The following is a 15,396-nucleotide window of genomic DNA, read 5'->3' as shown; positions in this document are numbered from 1 at the left end:
AGCAAAAAATGCACAGGAAAGAAACACCGCTACGCGGTACTCACCAGCTGCCCCCGTTTAAATAATCAGGAAAAACGACCGGGCAGAAGCGCCTGACCCTGTCCCAAACCGGAAGTCAGGCATCGACGTCACAGGAAGGCAACATCCAACCAGCCAATCCCAGACGCGAAGTCGGCCGCGCCCCCTAACAAGCCCGGCAGGAAGGAGGGGAGGCCATCGGGCAGACGCGAGGTCCACGCGTTCCCACAGCACAGCGCGACCCCCAGGAGCGCCAAAAGGAAGCCCGCGCCACTCCCCCCAAGCCCGGCAGGGAGGGAGAGGCCATCCACGCCGCCGAGGACACCGAAGCCCCAGCGGAAGGTAAGTTCGGCGCAGGAGCCGAATCCATGCTCCACGCGCCACAGCAATCCCTGTCAGAATGACAGAAAAAAGAAACAGAGGGAATGCTGGGACATGTACCCTTTTGTACTCCCGGCGGGAGGGGGAGGGTAGGTCCAGCATTCCTTCTTTTTCTTTTTTCTGTCAGAGATAGGATAATCTCATATTGTAAGGAAGGTGTCGAGGACGTAGGGACCTGGGGGTAATGCACCTGTTTCTGTGGCTAGGGCAGAAGGAATTTTGAATGTTTTACAGCCCAATTCTTCTCCTCAACTGGACACAAAGCTGGATTTTGAATAGGCGTGGTCTCGTCAAACGTCAGGAGGAGTGACTCGAGTTTCAGTAGTTTCCAGAATCGCTCAGGTCAGATCTCAGATTTCGGCTGAAGGAATTCCAATTCGAGAATTAAACTTAATTTACAGCAATTTAGTATAATTTCTCATTCTAGACCAGACCGTGGTATTTTAGTACTTTTCAAAAATGTAAATACACAGCGAAACCGAGACACAATATAAAGTAGAAACTCGAAAATAACATTGCAGTGTTGTGAATGTGAAAATAAGGAATGTGTGAAAATGCAAATCATGTGTGTAGCACGAATGAAGAGCAACTATATTTGTGATAATCTTCATGTGCTGATATTTTTGCAAGAAAAAAGACTCAGTCCTCCGATATTGCTATTTGTAATAAGACATGCCTTGTTAAATTGGTTTTCCTAGGCTAGAACGCATTCTATCTTTTAGATTTTCTGTGACGTGCTTTTTGGCGAGACAAAATCCGCGATCCCGGCTGGATTATTGGTTAAAGCAAATTAACGCAATTAGTTTCTGCATGATTTTTTAATTGAAATCCATTGTATTTCTGTGTTAATTGCAAATTGCAGCAATTTAGAAATGTGGCCAACAAAACTATTAAGTTACAATGAAGTGGCTGGTAATGACGGTAATTTATCAGTCCCCTTTTCCAATCCCCTACAATCTACTTTCCTCCGCCAGTTCGGCTAATCTGAAATATACCTACAATTCCGTTTTATCGCAGTGACAACTGCAAATTACTGCAGGTAGCAGGTTTCTTTTCGCAGAAGGCACGTATATTTTACAGACTGTAAAGGAGCACATTATGCCAGCCTTTTGCGATGCCAGAATACTGCTCAAATAAATTTAAAATGTTTGGCACAATAAATAATATGAGAGAAATATGGGATAAATAAAAATACTGGTCTGGCGAAACTTCCCCAAATTGCTTCATATATAGGATTTGTGCCAAGTCTGGCTGCAGAAAATGAGAGCCAGCCACACATTTGCGCCTATTAACTGTACTTATGGTCACATACATCAAGAGATCACGCGGCTCAGCAAGCCACCTCGCTGCACTGTGCTGTACGATAGGGAAAGGGCATGAATGCTCTGTAGTTATCATCATACGGCACATTCCTGTCTTTACCTTGAGATGGCGCACAATGTGCTGTCTAGCGCCAACGCAGGCACCCTTGCACCATGGTGCAAGTGGGCCTGCATTGTAAGCAGGATTGTTTTTGTGAAGGAGAGGAGTTGGCCTAACGGCTAGGGCGGTCGACCTCGAATCTGGGGAACCGTGTTCGAGTCTCGGCAATGACGCTGAACATCCTGTGATTCTGGGCAAATCACTTAATCTCCCCACGCCTAATAAAAATTAATGTGTTCTCATGTGCAATGCAACAGGTGCTGTGTAAAGCACTCCGATACCCGGTCAAGTGCGTGCTATATAAAACTTTCTAAAAAAAAAAAAAGGAAAGAGATGCCTTCCTGCAAAAAAATAATCCTGGGAGGCCTTTTCCTCTTTGTATGTGGGCTGCAGAATGCACATGGAACGCCTACCTGGGGCAGGGAAACAAAATACAGTGATTTGTGCTGCGTTGCGTTACTCTAGATTTATCAAGGCACTCAGGGCCATGCAAGGTGTCCTTGCATGGCTTAATAAACTGCACCCTGCCTTAGGGCAGTAAGGCTTGCAGTAGGAGTGACTTACCTATACTTCATGCAGTGTCTATGGGCATAACACACAATGATATGTGCCCTGTCGCCTCTTCTCTGCACCAAGACACTCAGCCTGCAATAGCAGTTTGCATGATCTTGGTAAGGGATTCCTTGGGTGGAACAATTTGCACTGCAGCCCTTGTGGGCCCTCTTCAGTCCCAATGCCCTCGATACCAGCCGTTCCATTTGCTGCAGACTTACAGGGGTGGCTAAAGTTGTGCCAATCGTGGTGCAGTTTTAGGGAAAGAGATCTGGCACTAGGAACTTGGTTAGCAGGCTCCCAGTGCACTTTCATGAAAAATCACTTCATGTTTCTGGCAAAAAGTGGAGTCTGACCATGTCAACAAAGGCCCTACAGATGTGAAACAGATGGCCATGGGCTTTAGTGGTGCAGCTGCTGACAAGAGAGGTAACATCTCCCTCCCTAGCCCACACCACTTGATTGCCGAGCAACTCAAAGTTTTGGGGATTGGCCTACATTCATTTTTTTAATAAATGAGACACAGCCCCTAACACAATGAAATCTAGAAACCCTGCAACTTCAAACCCTGCTGCGCCTGTGCTATCACAGTAAATACCACTGTGTTGTTGGCATCCCCAGCAGGATATATTCGCATGTGGCTATCTGCACTGTAATATTACCTAAGCACACCAGAGTGGCCCCCTCCATTTCCGAAGCCAGGTTACAGATCAGTAGATGTATTGTGGTACTTCTACACTGAAATCCATCACTGGGACCATTTTAATATTGCTTTGTGGCAGGTGATACTTTTGGATAATAGAGATACCAAGCCACGATTTGAAAGGCCTTTTTCAGCTCCTGATTACGCCACAGAGTGAACCAGGTTGGTTCCTGCACCATAACAGTGTTTAAAAGTGATGAATTTCTACAATAGCTGTAAAATAGGCTGCATATTGTTGTTTTCAAGATGCTTTATGATTGAGATTTACATCAACAGTTAATAAACAAGGGCAACTTTACAGTAACTTCTCGCATGGAAAGTTACAACATCCATTTCTCTTATTTTCTATTAGCGTCTAGACAACCCTTGGGTGTATCTGTACACAATCGTAGCTAGGCTATCGTTCGTTACAGCCAATCTACAGCTGTATTCGCCGGAATAAAGTTACCAGCAGCAACATGGAGGGGTGTAAAATGTCAATGTAAATCCGTATTTGTAAAGCGCGAACTACTCACCCTTACGGATCTCAAGGCGCCATTGTGAAAATTAAGTGAGATACTGCCCAGAGTCACATGGTGCTGAGCTGAGTTGCCGCTGGAGCCAGGGATCGAACCGTGAACCCTGTCCTCCGAAGTCAGCTGCCCTGGCAACTGCACCACACCTCTCCGCCACAGAGCAGGGAGGAAAAGGGGAGGAGCGTGCGAGGACACGGTAAAACAACATGCAGCATTTTGATGACATTTCTATATTTCTGCCTATGTGGAATGGAAAATTCTCCATTGCAGGCCCATACTACCTTTGGGCTATACGCATTTATTTGCCCAATGAATTTGAGGCCTATTCACAAGAAAAAGCTTTGATTGAGATCCTCATTTTCTACAAAGATCTAAAAATGACTTGATATAATAAATATGCAGTAACATGCTATTTTTACTGATGCTGGTTTATGGAGGGAGATAATTTTCAAAATTATATCCTATATGCCTTTCACCTCAGACGGTTCTGATTTTTAATTACTGAGCACAATAAGTAATATTTAGCTCATTCATTCATGATTACATTGGCCAGATTCTATACCACTTGGGGCCTGATTACAAGAGGCAGTTTTCAGATATGATAATTATCACACACTTAAAATGTGACATGAAGGTGTTTAGAATTTATCGGATCTAACAATTATAGCCTATTTTAACTTGTTGGGGAATAACAGTGCAAATTTTGGTGCTTGTCGAATCAAAATCTGCTTGTACCGGTAAATACTGGACCTTTTCTTCCTTTTGAATTCCATTAGGTTTGACCTGCTGAAATTTAATTGAGTGTGCAATGAACATCACATCGCATACTTTTGCGAAAATTTAACAGGCCAGGCGTAATCAGGTCTAGGTGGGTTAGGGAGAGTTCTGTACAACTCTAAGATTATGGATGCTTTAGGCACCATCACTGCCGTCTCAACGCATGGTCACACCAGGCTGTTCCTCGGGGGCCCTTAGAGCATAGGGGCCCCATGCAGACCAGAATTAAACACAAATTTTCTGTCAAACATTTTTATTTCTGCAAGTGGTTGTGTAGGCAGGGCCCAGTGCACTTCTGTTCCCGGGGGCCTATAATGCTGTTATGATGGCCTGGGCATCATTGCTTTTATGTCACCCCCTTAATGTCATTAATATCGACCTGCACATACATGTACTGCACAATACAGACTACCAACATTGTGTTAAGGCACATAGTGTGGAGAAGTGTAGCTCAATGGTTAGAGCGGCAGACCCTGATGCAGAGATCTGGCCCAGACCAGGGTTCAATTCCCGCCTCGGCGGGTCTTGGGCTCAATTATCCTGGACCTGATATTCTTGCCTCGGTGCCTATTCTAATCATGGGTCCCTCTGTGCAATAGGTTGCTTAATCTCTACAACGGCCTCAACAGCGCTAGGATGCTTGGCTTCACATTGGGGGTACCCAGGAGTGGGCACTTCACAGGGAAAGGCTAGGAAGGGTTCCACAGCAGTATGTGCACAGCGCCTTGAGACCCCTTCGGGGGTGATTTGTGCGCTATATAAAAGCACTACATTTACATTTTATTTACATAGAGGTAGACATACACTTCCTATTCTTAACTTTTCATTGACCTGCCTTGATGAGACATTTATTCTATAATGCAGAGTAAATATCAGTGTATTGTGGTAGACTCCCGCTGTTTGGCCTGGAAAGATAGAGAGAGAGAGAAAAATGGGTTCCAGTGCCCATGAGGATATTATCAGTTTTTGATGTGAGGCAAAGAGTTTTGCTGCATCCATCGCTGGACTTCCTGGTGGCAACATGCTACATCCAACAAAGCAATATCTTCCAGTGTGAGCTATGAGTCAGTGTGCCGATGATCGGTGCAGGGCACTAAGTGCATTTAAAACAGATACACATTTAAGGAGGTAATATGTACCTGGACCACTGTATGGGATTTACCCATGGACGTTGACCAGTGTCAGTGTAATGGGAAACATCCATTACAAAGCAGTCATTATATTGCACTGCTTTTACATCTCAGCTGTTACAAAGCAACTGCCTGTACATCCATACATTACAACGCATTTCATTACAACTCATGTCACTACAACGCATGCAATTACAACACATGCCATAATATTTTTTACCCCTACACTATCCAACACTTTCCCAACTGTTGCACTCACTGGAGTGGGGATAGTAATTGTTACCCCTACACTATCCAACACTTACCCTACTGTTGCACTCACTGGAGTGGGAATAGTAATTATTACCCCTACACTATCCAACACTTACCCTTCTTTTGCCCTAAAAGTTTATGCGTTGTAATGGTATTCGTTGTAATGAAATGCGCTGTAATAGTAGTTTTTAAAAATGTGTTGTAATGGCATGTGTTGTAAAATCATGCGATGTAATGGTAGTTGCGATGTGAATACCACATTGTAAAAGCATGCATTGCAATTGTTTGCATTGTAACGTCATATATTCCAGTGTAACTCACCAATAGGAAATGAGCTCTATAACGTAAGGATATGCTTATTATCTATCAGTCAATTCATTTAATTTCATATAATACACTGGTGCCTGTAATCCCTGTAAAAAGCCCATCTCCAGTTTCCTCATTACGGTTGAGTTTTGGATGCAGCTGCTCTCTTGCAAAAACTTGCTGCAGCGAAGTTGTGATGCCAGCTGCCAAGGTGAAAGGCAGGTCACAAAGGAAGATTACAGCTGCAGTTCAAACAATGAAGATGAGAACTGACTTTTCCATTTTCTAAAAACGAACAGTGATCAGCATAAATGAGATATATTTGGCAACAACTTTATTTTGTGCTCACTACAGCTCATTAATAGGAAAGTTGGACTTTCTCTGCACTTTCCTACACATTCTGAGTTAGGGCATATTTTTAAAACTGACTCTGAAATGAATTCTAATCTTTTTTGCAACAAATTACTGTTTTGGTTATGTTTATTTTGCACTACATATCCTACTTTTATTCTTCACCCCTGCAGCCGTACTGCCTCTTTCATGTGAAAGACAAAGACACTAAGGACCGACCTCAAGAACTTCCGCCCCATCTCGTTCCTTCCTTTTCCTGCCAAAGTCATTGAGAAGACCGTCAACAGACAGCTTGCCGCCTTCCTCGAGACGAACAGATCCCTCGACCACACCACAACCACAGCACCGAGACCGCCCTCATCGCTGCCACTGTCGCCATCAGATCCCTTCTCGACAACGGGGAATCAGTGGCCCTCATCCTCCTGGACCTCTCCGCAGTGTTCGACACTGTCTGCCATTGCACCCTAGTGCAGCGCCTCAGCAACATCGGAATCCAAAAGAAGGCACTGGAGTAGATCATCTCGTTCCTCGCCGCAAGAACCCAGAGAGTCCGCCTCCCCATTCAGATCCGAGGCCACCGAAGTCATCTGCGGCGTACCACAGGGATCATCGCTCAGCCCCACCCTCTTCAACGTCTACATGAGCTCCCTCGCAGCCATCGCACGTCAACACAACCTCAATGTCATCTCCTACGCCAACGACACCCAGCTGATCCTCTCCCTCACCAACGACCCAGCCACCGCCAGAAGCATCCTACACAAAGGGATGAAAGACGTCACCGAGTGGATGAAGAACAGCCACCTGAAACTGAACTCAGACAAGACGGATGTCCTCATCCTGGGGTCATCGCCTCCGCCTGGGAAGACTCCTGGTGGCCCCCTGCCCTGGGCACCACTCCCAAGCCAACGGACCACGCACGTAACCTGGGCTTCATCCTGGACTCCTCCCTCTCGATGACCAGACAAGTCAACGCCGTCTCATCATCTTGCTTCAACACCCTGCGCATGCTCCGAAAGATCTTCTGATGGATCCCCACCGAAACCAGGAAGACGGTCACTCAGGCAATCGTCACCAGCCGACTGGACTACGGAAACACCCACTACGCCGGAACCACAGCCAAACTTCAGAAAAGACTCCAACGCATCCAGAACGCCTCCGCACGACTCGTCCTGGACATCCCCCGACACAGCCACATCTCCGGCCACCTGAGAGACCTGCACTGGCTCCCCGTCAGTAAGAGGATCACGTTCAGACTCCTCACCCACGCACACAAGGCTCTCCACGACCTGGGCCCCAAGCACCTCAACAACCGCCTGACCTTCTACACGCCCACCCGCCAGCTACGGTCGACCAGCCTCGCCCTCGCCACCGTTCCACACATCTGCAGAGCCACCACCGGAGGAAGATCCTTCTTCTACCTTGCAGCCAAGACATGGAACTCCCTCCCCATCCACCTTCGGCTAACCCAGGACCACCTCTCCTTCAGGAAGCAACTCAAGACCTGGCTTTTCAAGCAGTAACAGACCCCTCTCCCCCAGCGCCTTGAGACCCTTCGGGGTGAGTAGCGCGCTATACAAATGTCATGATTGATTGATTGATTAAGGACTTAAGTAGTTTGTGGGAAGAGTGATGGCTGACGATGAATCACAAGGAATAAAATACCCTCTGCCATACATTTTAAGGACATTGCAAGTCACCTTGGAGTTCCATGACCTTATAAGGGAACTCAACCTTAGTTTTTGCTCCAGGTGTATGTTTATGGAACTCCTGGGTGACTCGCAGTTTGTTTATAGTTTCCTCATAATATATGTCAGGGTGTAATTTAGCTCATAAAGCTCATTCCAGAACCTGGAATTCAAATGAGTTCATCAAAGAATACATAGAAATACCACTGCCTAAAAGCACTTTATAATAGATTTAGGAGGATGTGGGAGTGCGTCGTTCTTTATATTAAAAAAATTGCTTTGAAAGGAGTGGAGGTGACTTGAAAACTGAAATGTGAGACTTTCAGCAAAATGTAAACCTTTTTTGTTTATTAACATTTTGAATGTTTCATTTTTATTGTAGCAGGATCCTATTGAATCAAAAGCAGTGGTGGCTGGTGATATTTGAAAACAGTGAGGCATAACATTTGGGTGATGAGTGTTACATTATGAGTGAGCCCGTCTAACATAATCGGGTTGGGGGAGGTGGAGTCAGGAAGGGTTCCTCCCCTTGAATTTTTTTTTGAAAAATCAAGGAGTGACAAATGGTGCATTTTAAAGCAAATTTGAGAAAGGAAGAACCTTTATAAATAAATTGTGCATAAGTAGTCTTGAAATATCTAAACACGTTAAAAACTGCCCTTAAGGTCTGGCAGGCCAGTTTATACAGTTTATTTTCCTGATAGATCCAGAAACAGTGTCTGCAGCAAGCTCACATGCATGAACTCTCTGCTACTTGCAAATTACTGCCTTGATTAGAAAACGTTGCCCCCCTGCTTTTGTTTTTTTAGCTATTTCATTCAGTGTTGGTCTCTCTTCTTTTCTGGTACCCGAGCTTATTTTCTGTCCAGGTCCGGTCATACTAGCTGCAATTATCCTTGGGGAGCTAAGGAAGTGAGTTGCACCTATGGCTAGCAGCCATCATGATTCCAAGCTCTGAATTCTGGGACTATTTTAGAGGTTGTTAATTTCTTGAAGTTCCCATTGGTCAAAATAGGATTCGATGCAAAAAAGAACAAGGCTCCTTTTGTGCCAACAGCACTCCTTACAGCAGAAATGCTACATCTGCAACTAGTGGGATAAGCATGGGATGCTAGTGGGCCCAAAGGGGTAGAGGACGTTGGGACAGAGCATTTTTTATAGACATTGTCAGAGGATATTAATTTGTTCCTCACTTATTACAAACTGAAGGAGAGGTGTGGCGCCGCGGCCAGGGTGACTGACTCCGAAATCTGGGGATCACGGTTCGATCCTCGGGGCCGGTGGCAGATTAGCCCAGCACCATGTGACTCTGGGAAATAGCTTTCTTAATCTTCCCGATGGCCCCCAGCGCCTAGAGACCCTTATGGGTGATTTTCACGCTTTACAAATGTGGATTATTATTTTACATTTATAGGGGAGAGGAGTTGGCCTAACCTCTAGGGCGGTCGAACTCTAATCTGGGTTTGAGTCTCTGCAATGACTCTGAACATCCTGTGATTCTGGGTGAATCACTTAATTTCCCTGTGCCAGACAAAAAATGAATGTGTCCTCATGTAATGCAACTGATGCTATGTAAAGCGCTCTGATACTCGAGTCGGGTCATATTCACGATATATAAAACTCTGTAAAATAAAAAAAAATAAAAAAAAATATTTGCATCAGGCAGCCTTGGATCGTTGTTCATCTACCAATGCAAACACTTATTGCAGGCAATAAAATGAAAAATGCTGCCATCTTTATTGGAGTTTCATTGCCCTCGAACAGCCATCACAATTCATTTTGGGAAATAAGTGTGCGCCTTAGTAGATTAACGCCCAGTGCTGTAACACAAATCTAAAATACTGGGGGCAATGGAGGCATCCCCTGGTAAAGTCGCGCACCAGGATGTTTTGCGATTTCGTTTCTCAAACATGAGGGAGGAAGCGCGACTTTACTAAAGAATGCATCGCTTACCTATAGTGCTGGTTTATAGCTTTCACTTTCCCCTGTACTTTTATATTTTCATCTGGCAGCCTGAGAATGTAATCTGCTGACGCACATACTGATTTGCAGTAAAATGCCGATAAGTGGATACTACCTGCTTTTTTCGGCATTTCACTGCCCAAGAAGAGCAGCCATCATGTTTTATTTTGGGAAATAAATGCACGCCTAGCAGAGTAACATCCAAGGCTGTGATGAAACTATAAAGGACCATGGGAAAGTGGGAGATGGAATCCAAGGCTGTGAGCAATGGAGATGTGCCCGCTCCCCTCTCCGAGCCCCAAAATCAACGAGAGAAATAGAACCGACTTCATCCAAAGAGAACACAAATTTAATTTCATTGAAGAAAGATGCGAAGTGTCACTATAATGGTGTTTTCAGAGCATTCAGGCTGGCGTTATTTTTTAATGCATTTGTGAGTGACAAGGGGAGGTACCTTAGATATATGCTGATAGCCATAAGTCCTAAAAACAAGAAGTGGGGGGACTAACCTAATTAATCAGTATGCAAGTGGCATCACGGCATGTGACATCACGGCGCGTGACATCACAACGCATGACATCACAGGAAGTGGCATCACAAGAAGTGACATCAGATCTTAAGACCCTACATATATGTTTAGCAGGTCTATCATGAGTACATTTGAGCACCTTTCGAGTATACTTGCAAACCCTCCTGATTTAGGCAGATGATTCCCACTTTTCTAAGCTTCACATTATCCACTGTTGCCTTTTGTCAGTGTAAAGCTTCCTCTACCCATAGTGCTTTAAAAGAAAAAATAGTGGTATTTAAATTATTACAATGCCTCCTCATGGGTAGTTAGGACTATGTAAATGTTATTTATTTTGTGAAAATACCGGGAAAGATCAACACTTCTGACATTCTTACAGGCATGCATACCTCCTAAACAGAGCCTGAACAAAGAGAAAAGTTGCCTCTCTAAAGTATCTGTAAAGTGCTAACAAGGTGTGAGCCATCGTTTCCCTTTTGCTGCATTTGCTTCTAGATGTGAGGCTCCTGACTGCCACCAGCCAGGAGATTCAAACAAAAGGAGGCCTGATGACCCCTCAGATTCAGATTCGGCCTTTGTTATGGGCCCAGTGGGAATCAGAAATAAGAGAGCCCCATCCCGGCCTGCACGCAGTTGTTGATCAAAAGCACAGAACGTGCAGGCACTGCTAAAAGTGTCCTGGTGTTTGGAAATTACACCAAGATGGATTCAGCATCTTTTGCAGAGGGGCCTAGCTTCTTGGCAGGATGCACGGCGTCCACCCTGTGAAAAAAGTGGGTATACGCCGTCCACCTATGTGTACCCCTGACTCCTGCCCTGCTGATATCCCACGGGAACGGATTAAAAGCAAAGTTCTTAACAAGGTATGCCTCGACGCCAAGCCCCCAAGTACGTGCTCATTCCGATGCGGGCAGCAGCAGCAAACACTCTACTCCTGTGTCCCACGCTGCTTCATTTGTAAGAACACTAAAGGCCTATTTGTGCCTACTCCTCCTACTACTGTCAAAAAACACTGCTGCCTTGCTGTTTGTGTTAGTAAACAGCATGAGAGCAGTGCCTGGATTGGCTGGGGCAGGCGAACCATGTGCTCCTCAGTAGACCCGGGGGCTGTGGCTGTTGTTCCCCTGGCTCACTAACGAGGTGCAGGTAGGGATAGTCCTCAAGTGCACATGTCAAGTTGGACAAATAAAGGCACCTGTCCAACCTGACAGGCACACTTCAATTTAAGATGTATCGCTTTCCTGCTCAGCCTGTAGTCCATTAAGCCCCGCCACACCCTCAGAGAAAGGCACTAGTGGATGAAAATACGCACAGCGGACCCAGTGCAGACAGAAAAAAAAACATGAATTGTTGTACATAATACCAGTACTAGATACAAGGGGGCCACCCCCGATTGCATAAACCCTCAAAGTGCCAAAGCTGAAACTAATAACTATGGGCCAGATGTACAATGGCTTTTAGCAGTCGCAAATGCAAAAATTGGGCCAAATGGGACCACTAAATAGCCTTTGTACATGTACTAACCCAATTTTTCAATCGCTATTAGGAAGGGGCATGCTAAGGGTGTCCCTTCCTAATAGCGAATTGCAAGAGCACGTGCAATTCTTTCGCGACCAGAATGCAGTCGCAAAACAATTGCAGTTTACCACCTACTTCAAATAGGCGGTAAGCAAGACGCAAAAGTGAGGGGATCCCAAGGGGTCCCCTTCCCTTTGTGACTGGCGGCAGAACATTTTTATAAGAGCAGGCGGTGGTCCCACTCTTAAAAAATTAAACAGAAACGTTTCATTTTTCTTTTTGAAAGGCATCCTGATTTCTTTTAAGGAAAACGGGCTGCATTTGAAAAAAATATTGCTTTATTTAAAAGCAAACAAGGTGGTCTGCTGTCCCAAGTGAGCCACAATCTGTGTTATTGACCATTCCCGATGGGTCACAAATCGCTCCCTGCCTCATGAATATTGATGAGGCAGGTAATTTGTGACCCCAATTGGAATCGTTAATGTGTCTAAGACACATTAGTACAATTCATTTTGCAATTCGCAAATTGCGAGTCACTAAAAATTGCAATTTGCGAGTTGCAAAATATAATTGTCGTACATCTGGTCCTCTGTCTCTGTGCTTCAGGGACTTTTTGAAGAAACCAATGCCTGATCTTTTGTCTTCTTAAGAGCAGGATTGGAGCTAAGATTTTTTATGCTGCTGAGGTGCTACACATCTATTTTTTTTCTGCAGTCTCTTGTGATTTGATGCCGCCTAGTGGTAGCACCATGAGCGACTACCTTAATTCAAGATGTTAAGGTGCCAATAATGCTCAAGACGTCCAGATGAGACCTCTTAAGAAAATTAAATGTTCCACATTTGACTTTAACAAGAGGAAGGGTATGATGGAGAGGAGAAAGCAGCACGGAAGAGGGGCGTGAGACAACGTATAATAAATATGGTTATGTTATTAGATAAGGAACAGGACATTAACCTATTATACAGATGAAATACCAATAGTAAAGCAAAGTCCACCTTTTTAATATGTGCCTTATTGCTTTTCCTAACCCATTTGACTTTTGATTTGATTACAGGGCTTAATTTTAGTTACATAGGCTGCTCATGTTAGGAGCACATACTAGGTTGGAGCAATATGAAACTGTAGAACAACCTTTCAACACTGAATTTGCTATTTTTAAGAAAGATAGCATACTATTGATCGAGCCGAAAATTCATATCTTACAACGGGTACCTGATAGGAGTGTGCAATATAATAGTTGTAGAATGGACTCACATATTACCAAATGTTATGAGAAAATTTAGATGTTAGAGGAAACATGAACCAAGTAACATGTACCTACGAAATAAATGAATGCATTTCAATGTAAAGCTTGATAATTAACCCATAGAACTTGTGCTGAAAATGTAACCAATGTAATTCATCTCTATAGGTCTCATTAGTACTGCAATTCAGTGATGTATTGAATGTGTTCGGATGCTTTCTAGGCTATTGATGTAGATGCCATATATGTATTAATCTAATGCGGGGGACATGTTTCCATTAAACGCTAATGTTTCATGTATTTTCTAGCGTACATAGCGTGGTGAATTCATTATTTTAGCCACTTCACAGCCCTATCTCTGTAGTACATTTTGAAGAGTCCTCTTTCTGAAACAAATGTTTAATTTCTCATGTGAGTTTAGAAGAATGCTTTCTGATCCATGTTTGCATTTCAGGTGGACAACGTTCGCTGGTGGAAAGTAGGGGTATTGTTCTATTAGAGAAGTCATAGGTCATAAGTTGCAGATAGCTTGGAGAAGAGGAGGTGGAGGGAGGTGTTTTCACACGGGAGAAGGAGAGAAGACCAAGGATGAACTGCTATTGAGGGCGTACATGGAGAAGGCCATGAAGGGAGTGGACACTATGGAAAAGTTTGTGGCTGAACCCATTGTAGAGTAGGTGTGAGAAAAGCGTCATAGGATATTTTCTGAGTACACTTTGAGTATATGATGCATTGTAGAGAGGGACAGACACCCCATTCCTGCTTCTTTTTCTGACGAAGAACAGATGAGTGCTAACTGCTCCCTTTCTTGCTTGTGGCTTCATGACTCAGACCCATCTAATGGTGGAGTGAACTCTTAGGAAGGGTCTACTTACTGACACTTTTATTTCCTCTTGCAAAATTCGTTGCTTCTATGTTAATTAGGGATGCTACCTCCAGAGTTAGAGTAGGGATAGATAGAACTAAATGATGCATTCTGGAGAAGTGACGATGCAGGCAGACCTGAACTATTGCTGTCTCATTTCCTGCATAATCGTTATAGAACTTATTGTTCTTTTCATGTTGCACTGAGTGAATATCTTCTGATAATTCGGATTCCTTCTATTTCCCCAGTATTTTTATATTATTATGCTAAGCTTGGTGTATGTCTAACAATTTTTGAACTTGTAATAAATGTGTCTAACTTTCAATTGGTTGCCAACTTGGGTTCTTCTGTAGCCTTTCCAATGTTACACTGTGTCTTAAATTGATGTACGAAATTTTACTCCCCTTCACACTTTTATGCTGCTAAAAAGAACAATTAGAAGACCGACATTGGAGTGAACCTGGACAGATGGGTCCAGATCTTTTCACTATTGTTGACTTCTCCTGCACCTGTTTTCGTGACACTTTCCTTTATGTTTGAATTTATTTTGTACTCCTATCTCCTTTTCTGCAGTGCTGTGGGTAAGAGCTGTATAATAAATGTAAATAATCAGGAACATATCTTTCAGGAGATGTGGCCTAATTCTCAGAGTTGCCAACTTTGTAACCGGGGAACCAGGTTCATGTCTAGGTCTGGGCTCAAAAACCTGTGATTCTGGGAAAATCACTTAATGTGTCCCTTCACTTAAAAATGTGTATTCCTGTAAAGTGCTTTAAGCCTTTGGGCTACGTTTGTGCAATATAAAATGGTTAAAAATGGCATTCAAGCAATGCCTGCATCTCTAGGGTGTAGATGCCCACTTCGTCACAGCCCCAAACCAAGAAAAATAATTGTTATAAAGTCATATAAGAAGTAGCTTTACAACACTGCCACATATAAAAGTCTCATGAGCTATAATTATTCACTCATTTTGAAGCGTGTATACTTCTACCTATTCGTACTAGTTTCTTCTATATCAGTTGGACAATATCCTTAAAAGCACTCAAAATATCCCTTCATTTTGAAATTGCTTATCTCCTTGCTATCACCAGCCCCACCCCAAACACAATTTGGAACATGAGTCTGCTATACATTCTGCTATGCCCCCCTTACTTCTAATTTGCTAAATTCGCTTTTTACTCCTCTC

Source organism: Lissotriton vulgaris, chromosome 10 (assembly GCF_964263255.1).
Source record: "Lissotriton vulgaris chromosome 10, aLisVul1.2, whole genome shotgun sequence".
NCBI classification, from domain to species: domain Eukaryota; kingdom Metazoa; phylum Chordata; class Amphibia; order Caudata; family Salamandridae; genus Lissotriton; species Lissotriton vulgaris.
This window is presented reverse-complemented; position numbering follows the sequence as displayed.